The sequence below is a fragment of the Puma concolor genome, chromosome A1, assembly GCF_028749965.1.
Source record: "Puma concolor isolate L17-30 chromosome A1, mPumCon1.1.hap2, whole genome shotgun sequence".
In the NCBI taxonomy this organism is placed as follows: Eukaryota; Metazoa; Chordata; class Mammalia; order Carnivora; family Felidae; genus Puma; species Puma concolor.
Genome location: NC_141667.1, coordinates 129,906,440 through 129,915,916, shown reverse-complemented (window position 1 = coordinate 129,915,916; position 9,477 = coordinate 129,906,440). Strand labels below are relative to the sequence as shown.

The window sequence follows — 9,477 nt, the reverse complement described above, 5'->3', positions numbered from 1 at the left end:
TGCAAGAAAAACTCCTTTGAGGCACACATTTCCCATTTTCCATCCCCCAGGCTGGTCGAAGCTCCACCTTCTCATAGATTTCCCCCAGACTGTTTCTTTTCATTTTGTTTGTTTGTTTTTTTTTTATGTTTATTTATTTTTGAGAGAGAGAGAGAGAGAGCAGGGAGGGTCAGAGAGAGAGGGAGACATAGAATCTGACTGATGCAGGCTCCAGGCTCCGAGTTGTCAGCACAGAGCCCGACGTGGGACCTGAACTCAGGAACCATGAGATCATGACCTGAGCCAAAGTCAGACGCTTAACCAACTGAGCCACCCAGGTGCCCCCCAGGCTGTCTGTTTCTGTCTGGTCCCTGGAAGACCCTTGCCAGTGACTTGGAACATCGGTCTTTCCACAGCACCTGGACACCCGCAAGGCACCGGGTGGGGGGTCAGGTAGAGGAGTGTGTGTGGTGTTACCCAACTTCAGGAAAAAGAGGCCAGGCCAGAGCCAAAAGCATCCTTTTTTCTTCTCTTGCAGCTTTCAGACCTCCATAACTGACTGTTTTCTCTTCACATTATTTTTTATTGTGGTTAAAAAAAAAAAAAAGCATAGCACACTGGGGTGCTTAGGTGGCTCAGTCGGTTGAGCGTCTGACTTTGGTTCAGGTCATGATCTCACAGTCCATGAGTTCGATGAGTTCGAACCCCACATCAGGCTCACTGCTGTCAGCATGGAGCCTGCTTCAGATCTTCTGACCCCCTCTCTCTGCCCCTCCCTCACTTGTGCACTCTCTCTCAAAAAAAAACAAAAAAACAAAAAAAACAACACAAAAAACAAAAAAAAACAACTTTAAAAAGCCCACATAACACAAAATTGACTATATTAAGCATTTTAATTGTACGGGTCAGAAGTGTTCGGTATATTCACATCATTGTGCAACAGATCTCTAGGGCTTTTTCATCTTTCCACACTGAAACTCTATGCCCACGAAACACTGATTCCCCTCCTCATTCCTCTAGCCCTTGGCATCCACCTTCTTCCATTGGGCTTCTGTGCCAGAAGCACTCTCAGTCCTGGCTGGGAAGATGGGCCCAGGACCAAAGGTCCCAGGGGGTCCTCGCAGAGTATGCACCCGTCCTTCACACACAGGCAAACCCACCCTGCCCTCCTTTAGAGACAGCATAGCTTCAGGGTTGAGAGTGTGCACATTCCGTCTTTCCACTCACAAGGCTGTATGTCCTTGGGCAAGTCTCAGCCTGTTTCCAGCCCACCAAAATGGCAACTCGCTCAGATAATGGTACCTTTCTCTCCATCGGGTTGGGTGATGCAGAGCACGGTAGGTGAGTAGCCCAGCCCATAGTACAGGACCAGCCAGGGCGGGCTTTGTTCAGCATTCTCATGCTAGAAGCTCAGCTCTCAGTCCCACTTCTCAGGATGCAGGCATCTGGCACCCATCCTCTACTGACGTTGCTGTATTGTGAGGGAGGCACTGTCCTATGTGAGGTCAGAGACTTCGCAGGGTCTTGACAGATATCCCTGGAAGAGAGAGGGTAAGACTCTAGGTCACCACAAGTCCCCAGGAAAATCCCTGCCCTCTGAAGTTCCTAACTTGGGGTCTGTGGAATTGCACGCACAGCTGGGCAGATGTGGGTGTTTTCCCTGAGAAAGGCTCCTGCCTCCATGAGACACTCGGAAGGCCCGCAACCCATCGCATGGTCAGAGCCCTCCTTCCCCTGCTACCTGGCACCTGAGAGCTCCTGGCTGCCTTGGCCCACCCTGTACCCCCTCTTTGTGACGTGGGCTCTCTGCCAGGCCTGACCAGCAAAACCCAAGGCCATGCGGAGCACAGCCAGGGCTCTGGGCCAGGTGGAAACAGAGCTGGGGTGATGTGATTGTAAGCAGCGCACTAGTGTGTATACGTGTCACTCCCCGGAGATCAGCTCTGGGTGATCACATCGGTCCTTGGACCCTTAAAGCTTACGATGAGATCCCACTGACCTCCGTACCACCCTTCCAGGCCCCCCAGCCAGCCGTTACTGAAGAGGGGAGCTTTCAACAGAGCTTGAAAAGAAGGTGCAGCAAGGAAGCTCTGGCAATGAGGAGAGCTATCCACCGCGTAGCCTGTGCCTTGGCAAGTTAGAAAAGAGCACACTCTGTGGCCTCAGTTTCACAAAAAGGCAAAAACACATACATGTGTGGAAGAGAAAGTCTGGAAAGAAGTACGTCAAAATCTTAACAGGGGTCAACTCTGGATACTGGAATTACAGATTACGTCTATCTTAGTTTTGACAATAAATACATATTATTATTGTTTTTTAAGCTTATTTATTTTTGAGAGAGAGGGAGGCAGAGTGTGAGCAGGGGAGGAGCAGAGAGAGGGAGGGAGCAGGCTCTAGGCTGTGAGCTGTCGGCACAGAGCCCAACACCGGCTCAAACCTACGGACTGGACTGTGAGATCATGACCTGAGCTGAAGTAGGACGCTTCACCGACTGATCCACCCAGGTGCCCCTAAATATGTATCATTTTTTAACTCAGTGGTTCTTAACTGGGGGTACATCTGTCTCCAAAGGGACATTTGACAACATGTGGAGATAGTTTGGGTATCACAACAGTGAGGGAAGGGGTACATGTGTGCTACTGGCATCTAGTGGGTAGAGGTCAGTAATGTTGCTAAACATCCTACAACACACAGGCCTGTCCCCCAACAAAGGATTATCTGGCCAAAAAATGTCAATAGTGCCAAGATTGAGAAACCCTGGGAAAAACAGCAGAACTTACCCTGACGGACAAACAGAGCTGGAGAAGCAAGAAGCCTTCAAGTGATTTAGCCCATCCAACTGCCTAAGCAGCCAGCTTCTCATCCACCTCACCTTGTTTGGTTAGACGTTTCATGGGCTCTCCAGCAGGCAAACCGAGGCCTGGCAAAGGGGCTGGCAGCCCCCAGTCAGGAAGCTGTGAATCTCCTGGGGCCTCGCCCATAGCTGGAAGGTCACGGCCCCCCAGCACCCCTTCCCCAAAGCGTCTCGAGTTTCACCTCCTCCCAGAGCTCATCCCTGTCTAATAAAAAGATGTCAGCACACATTAGTACTGACTGCCAGGACCCTTAACATCATCGCAATCAATGAAACCCCCAAGTTCTCAAACATCCTGTTCCCAACATTTTGACAATGACATCCTGTTTTCTTTGGGAAGGAAACCCAGGTTGGATTGATTAACAAATACAATCATTATTTAACCTCAGAACTTGGTTTTGAAATTAATTTACAATAAAAAGAAAACGTCCATGCTAAATAATCTCTCTAATTATATGTTAAGGGCTCAGAAATGGAAAACATTCAGGAACACAAAAAGGCCCAATCGAGCTCATTAACTTTGCTTTGCCTCTAAAGTATCTCTATGGTAACTCACAGAGAGTGGGGGGGGGTTGGGGGGGGAGCTGGGGGGGTCGGGGGGGGGGCCGGGGTGGGGGGGGGGGGGAGAGGAAGGCTTTTAAAATCAGATCACCAAGAACTTCACCCAGAGCAGCCACAACACAAAACTCTTTTAAATAAATCTTCAAATGATGAAATGGGGAGGGTATGTTTCCAGTTGCAGCTGGGCACAGGCATAGGGAAGCCGCCTCTTCCTAGAAGCCCTCTAGGTGCGCCCTGGAGAGGTCAGTCCAGTGGCTGCTCTTTACACGCACATCTATGGTGGAGAGGCTGACAGCAATTGGGCCTCAAGGTGCTCGTCGGGGCTGAGGGAGAGGACAGGAGCAACAGTGTGTTTGTCCAGAACGAGGCCAACAGCCTCTGGAGACAATGGCTGCATTTTCCCTGCAACTGTGGTCCAGGGTCCTAGGGACTTTCCCATGGGGACCCGAACAGGACAGGTCTGGCCAACCCCAGCATTCCTTTCTCTTAGACCAATCCTTTGCCAGCTTCTGCCAGCGCTCCCCTTTCACCCTCCAGCCCTCTGTGCCTGGACAGATGGTGATGCCCTGTGTGGGCCTGACCACGAGCCCCATCCTCGTCACAAAATGATCCTTGGCTCCAGGCTCCTGAAGCTTTCTGCATGAGCTTGGCCTGACTGTGTCATCCGAGCTGTCTGCAGACAGCACGAGTAGCGGGTTAAGGTCATGATAACCAGCACCAGCCTGGTGCCCACCCTAACCCCTGGAAGTTCAAGTAGACTGGGGCACTGGGGAGGGGGCAAAGTCCAAACGGGGCATGTTTTAGTCCATAAGGGGCAGGAGAATAATCCAGCCAGGTCGGAAGTAAAAACTGCCCTGGATTTAAGGTTGTGATGTTGGTGTCTATGCAGCAGGAGTGAGCAGGCCAGGCCAGACCCTAGGCTCTGATCCTGCAGCCTGATAAATAAACAAGGTCAGGCGCTCTGGGGCTGCCTGAGTTGGAGCAGGAAGGCAGGGTGGCGGTGGGGGTGGGGGTAGGGTGGGGAACTCTGAGGCAGGAGAAACAGACCCTCGTGGAGAGAAGATGGCGGGAAGGAAGAGAAAGGAGGAGGGGAGAAGCAGACAGGCAGGAAAGACAGAACTCCTTGAAACTCACCAGCTCAGGGCTGAGTGTGCTTCAAGTAGAGCCCAGACTCTGAGAAGGAAAGCTGTTTGGAGGAATAAAATTTGAGCCACTAGAAAAAGCCAATATCTGGCTGGGCCTGGTTTGGGGGACGGACTATATTTTGACCAGCCCTTTGGTTGCCACAGAATTACCCTTTGATGAGACCTGCTCCTTAACTTCCCAGAAGTTAAAACTTGTCTGGTTCTCTGGGCCCCAATGGTCCCCTTCAGATATATGGTGAGGAGGCCAGGGCCCAGGGGTCTTTTTCACCCCCTTCTTCTCCACATTCCCTATTGGCTTATCTTCCCTGCACTGCCCACCCCACCACCCCCATCTGAACAGCCTGGGACAGCCTTGGTAGAGCAGGATATCATGTGCGGGGAGTTTGCTGGGTCTCTGCCAGCTGCTAGACAGCCCCCATACCCCCTCCCTGGAGTCAGCTTTTCCCAGCCTCCTTCCTTGTCTCACCAGAATCTGTGGGTCCGGTCCAGGGTTTGAGGCTGCATGGGAAGAGGGCCATCCCACATCTCCCAAGCCTTGCTGGGACATCCTGGCCCTTTGGCTGGCCCTGTCCATCCAGTAGGCCCTGTGTGCCCAGCCTTGTGCATAGGCCACAAGTGGAGAAAACAGAAGCATCAGGATCCTTTTTATTTGGTCATTTAGACTTTAAGCCCTATCTACTTCTCATAAAGATTTGAGGCCCCTGGAGAGTACTGAGTGCCCAGGGGTACAGACCCAGGCAGATTTACTGCAGGAGGAGGAGTAGGTGGCAGTGGATAGGCCAGAGGCTGTGACTCTCCCTGCAGGCAAGTGGACGGAGCGTTTTCTGGAAGGCACAGGCTAACCAGACTCACATCCCCTTCACATCTGACCCAGCAGAAGGGCTTCTAGGGCATAGGCTCATTGCTATGTCATTTGCATTCTGCTTTCATGTAATGCATAGGATGGAAAATCCCCCTCAGCCCTGGGCCCAAAAATTATCATCCCTAATGCCTTCCTCCCATAGCTGCAGCACTGGCTGGCAGACGGGGAGTCCTGCCCATTCTCTGGGCCTCCTGCCTTGAGGTGGCAGCTGCTGTGAAGGTGGTGGCAGCAGCAGACACAGGCCTCGCAAAACAAGAGACTTTCACATGTGACTCACACTCCCTAGGACCAGAAGCAAAATGACGTGTGAAAACCAGAGCCGCCTGAGTCTTCTCAGGGGAATCCCCTCAAGTTTCCTCCCCATTTCACTCCTTTAAAAAACCCTGGCATGGCCCAGCACTCAAACCCTCCAGGAAAGTGCCACATTCTCCCAGCTATACTGGGCAGGGGCCATGCCATCCAGGCTGGCTTCCTCGACGTTCTCCCCCAGGATTCTAAGGTCTTGGGAAATTCGTGGAAACAGAGAAATAGTGGGAAGTGGATGGGTCCCCAGGGGGGAGCCCAGATGGGCCCTCCTGAGCAGTTCTGCCTTGGAAGTCCCAGGCAGGACTGTTCCATCATGTTCCCAGCCTGGCTTCCTCCTTATAATCCATTCTGTGAGCCACCCCTTATCCTTGCAGTAAACTGCACTTCTGCAGGGGATTTCTGTTGGCTTGCGCAGTCATCTCATGGCTCATGAATGCAGGATGCTCCAAAGCGGTTAGCAAAGGCCACCTTCAGCTCCTGACATACCTGAGGCTTTTCTGCCACCCCCAGGAGACCAGCCTAGCCCAAACCCTGCTCCTGTCAGCGGACAGTGGCCTGACCTTGGGGAGGCCCTTCCTCCCTCTGAGTCCCTGGTTCCCTCACCTGTAAGGAAGCTGGTCATGAAGAAACGGTAAAGATTAAATGACATGATAGACAGCTGACATATCAGTGGGAACGCAGCATTTGATTTAAATGTCATATCTCTTTTTTTTATTAAAAAAAATTTGTAATGTTTCTTTTTGAGAGAGAGAGAGAGAGAGAGAGGCAGAGTAGGAGCAGGGGAGGGGCAGAGAGACAGAGGGAGACACAGAATCCAAAGCAGGTTCCAGGCTCTGAGCTGTCAGCACAGAGCCCGACACGTGGCCCAAACTCACGAACCGTGAGAGCATGACCTGAGCCAAAGTTGGGCGCTCAACCAACTAAGCCACCCAGGTGCCCCACTAGTGATTTTTCTGATAGTGTCCTCTCATTATTATTTTCATTGTTATCATTAGAAGCAAGAACAACATGGTTTCCTCATGCATTATCCCGTGAAGTAGCAAAGCAGCCCTTATTATTCCCCACTTCACAGGGAGGGAAACTAAGATCCAGAGAGAGTGGGTTAGTGGTGGGCTCCCAAGTCAGGCTCCCTGGGTTCAAATCTCATCCCCATCACCATGAAGCTGTGTAACCTTGGACCAAGGTACTTGTCCCCCCAGAGTCTCTGTTTCCTCCTCCGTGAAAGGGGGGCAATAAGACTGCCCACATCACGGGCCACGTATTAGAATAACACCAAGGAATTATCATTCACTTTTTGAGGAAGTGATAATGGCTTTGTGGTTATGTAAGAAAGTGTTCATATTTTTAGAAATATATACTGAAGAACACAAGGGTGAAATGACATGATGTCTGGGATTTGCTTTGATGTATTTAACTAAAAAAAATTTTTTTAATGTTCATTCATTTTTGAGAGACAGTGTGAGTGAGCAGGGGAGAGGCAGAGAGAGGGAGACACAGAATCCACAGCAGGCTCCAGGCTCTGAGCTTTCAGCACAGAGCCCGACGCGGAGCTTGAACTCAGGTACTGCGAGATCATGACCTGAGCTGAACTTGGATGCTTAACCGACCCAGCCACCCAGGTGCCTCTTTAGTATACTTGATTTAAAAGAAAGAAAGAAATGAGCCAAACACGTGTGGCAAAATCTTGACAGTTGTGCCGTTGGGATGATGTGATGTATGTGGATCTGTTCTCTCTGCCTGTGAGATTCTTCATTAACAACAAAAAAAGACGGCCTGCCTCACGGAGCTGTGGTGAGGCCTCCCCGGTGCCGGCCCCAGGAAGCACCTAGCAAACGTGAGCTACCTTTGTGGCTACCGTTATCCTTGTCACTGTCCTGCCAGCCTGAGAAGGTGAGCCAGAGTACAGTCAGTGCTCCTGAAACCTGTCACTCCCAATGACACCTCGCCCTGCCTGTCACTATGGAGCCTCACCAGCTGTGTGCCAGGGCTCTGTCACCAACACTGAAGGCGGGGCTCAATCATGAGGTGTTACCCCCCTATGCCCCGTGTGAGCAACTCTGTTCTAAAAGACCCCCTTCGGGGGGAGCCTGGGTGACTCAGTTGCTTCAGCGTCTGACTTAATTTTAGCTCAGGTCATGGTCTCCCAGTTCGTGAGTTCGAGTCCTGAGTAGGGCTCTGCACTGAAAACGGCATGGAGCCTGCGTGGGATGTTCTCTTTCTCTCTCTCTCTCAAAATAAATAAATAAACTTAAAAACATTTTTTTTAATAAAATAAATAAAGACCCCCTTTGGCGACTCACTTGAACCAGAACATCTGGTCACCAGGCCTCCTCCAGAGCCCAGATGAGAACCCTGTCACAGCTTCTTCATGAGGAAGATGAATTCTGCCAGTCAATCCAGTGCCATCCTCTGTGCAGTGGTGACAGCTGGGGGGGAGGCAGGGGCCCGGTGTTCAACTGTCAGCCTCCTTACTTTCCTGCCCTGCAGTTCAGACACAGCCTCTTCAGAGGTAGCCACCAGGGGGTGCTCTCCAGCGGAATCACGATCTCCCGGGGTTCCAGAGCCCTAGAGGCTGTGGAAGGAGCCACCTGGTAACACTGGGCCGAGGCAGTGAGCAAGTGAACTGCTTGTGATGGAGCAAGTCCCAAGCCCCCACCCTACCCCTAACGTTTTAATTCCCACCAGCATTTTTAAATAACATTATGTATTTTGGGCGTTTTTTGTTTGGTTTTGTTTTTGTTTCCAATAAAAGTAACTAATGCTTAACATGCTAAATGGATTTTGAATTTTTGTCTTGTGTTGCTGCATGTTTGAAGATTTCCTGAGCTTAGGGCAGATGGCTCCTAAATTCTTGGGCTATGAAGCAGAGGAAGGGGAGCTCCAGTGGCCTGTGAGACCCAGGCAGATCCCTGGCCCCTCTAGGCCTCAGTTTCCCCTGTCTGCACGTTTGGCGGTGCTGGCTCACATTTCTCTGAGCTCTAGCAGGCCGGCCTTCCTCAGTGTTCAGGGCTGGTCTGGGAAAGGTGGGACAGGGGAGGCTCACCCCTCAACCTTTCTCTACAAGGCCCCCAACTATCTGCCTCCCAACTCACTTCCTCTTCGTTGTGCAGTTCTGGCCCCTCCTTGGGGGACCCTCCTGACCACTCTGGGCTGTGCTGTTCTTCTCCCCTCTGAGGGGCTGCACGACCTTGACTCTGCCATCCAGGGCACCTTGTCCATACGGTATAATCTCTAACTTCCCACAGATGCCTGTTCATTCTCTGGGAGTTCTGGCCCCAGAAGTGAACAAGACAGGTCTAGCCTCGCCTGCGCAGGCATCAGAGCCCAGCTCCCTGACTAGCATTGCGAGCTGGCGCCCAGGGTACTTTTGGTACTTTCTACGGGTGCAAAGGAAAGGCCAAGACAGCATTTTCCATGCCGGGGTGCAGGCATGCCGTGGCTTTGTCTCGTGTACAAGTCCCAGCAACCAAAGGGGTTTTAAGAGCTTTCCCCCAGCAAACCTAGCCGGAGTAGTTCAGGGACAAGCCAGGCCCCACCCCTACCATTGTGTAGGAGCAGGATCAAAAAGCTTTGGGACCACACTTTGGGGTCCTGGGTACAGGGCTTAGCAGGAGGCAGGGAGCATTTCTTTGACTCCAAGGCCAACGTAGACTGGTAGTTCTCAGGTCTGCAGGCCTGGACTCCCAGAAACCAACTGCCAAGCACTAGCCCCACAGTCAGGAGGGAAAAGCTGTCTCAGCCCCTGGCCTATACCTAGAAATCTATTGCAT

General features: G+C 51.6%; 1 long non-coding RNA gene across 1 annotated transcript; it reads right to left on the bottom strand.

Annotated features, from left to right (window-relative positions):
• Nucleotides 1-853: 853 nt before the first annotated feature.
• On the bottom strand, nucleotides 854-8,324 carry LOC147584469 (uncharacterized). The gene is made up of 3 exons (XR_015255472.1): nucleotides 8,008-8,324; nucleotides 5,006-5,123; nucleotides 854-1,516 (listed from the first exon to the last, which is right to left on the bottom strand). It is a non-coding gene; the product is annotated as an uncharacterized LOC147584469 (long non-coding RNA).
• Between the last annotated feature and the right edge of the window lie 1,153 nt (nucleotides 8,325-9,477).